We start from the raw sequence: 1,553 nt of genomic DNA on the forward strand, positions 1-1,553 counted from the left end.
ATAAAAAAAATGAAGAGATAACCTACAGAATGGGAGACAAATTTGCCAAGAACCAAAATTGACATTTCTCAAAAGAAGGCATACGCATAGTTGACAGAAAAATGGGAAAAAATTTGATAGTACTAATCATCAGGAAAACGCAAATCAAAATCACCAGGAAATGTCTTAACCTGTCATAGGGACAGAGGAGACAAGGCACCAAAGATAGCAGGAAATAGTTTTATTTGGCTGCAGCCAGGTGCAGAGGGCCCAGCTTTTGCTGTAATCAATCAATCTCCCAAATCCTGAGTTCAGGTAGTTTCAGAATTTTATACCCAGCATGTAAGGGGAGGGGATCAGAAGTTCACAATCTACAGAAGTTCACATAAAAGCAGTTTTTTCTTTCACTGTTTTGGGCAAGTTAACCCTTCAAGGGCAACATCTGAGTAGGCAAAAGTTTCTTCTTCCCTTTCTATCCTCCCCCTGCCAGCTGTTACCATGGAGCCCAATTGGTAACTTATCTTAAAAATGTAGACATCTCTGTGAAGCCCAGCTCAAGGCCAGAGGCCTTGTTTGCACATTTCTTCAAAGTACTATATATACTGGATATGTTTGTGAAAAACTAGTAAGGGGGTGCCCAGCATCTGGAGTGCTGGTATTTTCTTGGCCAGTGGCCAAGTAAACAGGGCAACACAAAAATAGGAAGTTTATCTACATTGAACTCTTTTGCAGAGACTCTTTTGCTGACAGTCCTAAAATCAGCCATGGTGAAGATTTCTGGAAAAGCCCATTTAAGACTTTTTTTTGTGGAGGAAGGGGGTGCCACTGCAACCCATGTGAAGATAGTTACTATTAAAAAAAAAAGAAAGAAAGAAAGAAAATATGCTAGCTCTCATCTTACTACATGCTAAATGGGTAGGGTCATTATAGAAAATAATATGAAGATTGTCCCAAAAAGTTAAAAAAAAAAATCTATCACATGACCCAGCAATTTAATTTCTGCGTATATATATCTGCAAGAAAAAAGATTGCTCAAAGAGATACATACATTCTCAGCATTAATTTTAGTGTTATCCACAATTGCTAAAATATGAAATTAACCCATAAAGAGATAAAAGTGGACAAAGAAAATGTCCTAGGTATACAATCCTTGGGGCCAGGGTTGTGGCTCAGTGGGCAGAGCGCTTGCCTAGCATGCATGAGGCACTGAGTTCAATTCCCTGCACCACATAAAAGTAGACAAATAAAATAAACTACCAACTACAACTAAAAAAAAAATTTTTCAAAAAATATTACTGCCTTTAAAAAAGGAAAATCTTATGACAGCAGAGGACATTATATTTATGAAATAAATGATATTATTTTTTTCTTGTGGTACTATACATGGAACCCAAGGCCTTGCACATGATAGGTAAAGTGGATGAGGTACATTCCCAGGCCTTTAAAAAATTTTTTTGACGTAGGGACTCAATAAATTGCAATTGCTCATGGTAGATAGCTTCAAACTTGTAATCCTCCTGCCTTAATCTCCTGAGTAGCTATGATTATAAGAATGTGATACTACACACATGGCT

This window comes from Marmota flaviventris, chromosome Y, assembly GCF_047511675.1.
Source record: "Marmota flaviventris isolate mMarFla1 chromosome Y, mMarFla1.hap1, whole genome shotgun sequence".
Lineage (NCBI taxonomy): Eukaryota > Metazoa > Chordata > Mammalia > Rodentia > Sciuridae > Marmota > Marmota flaviventris.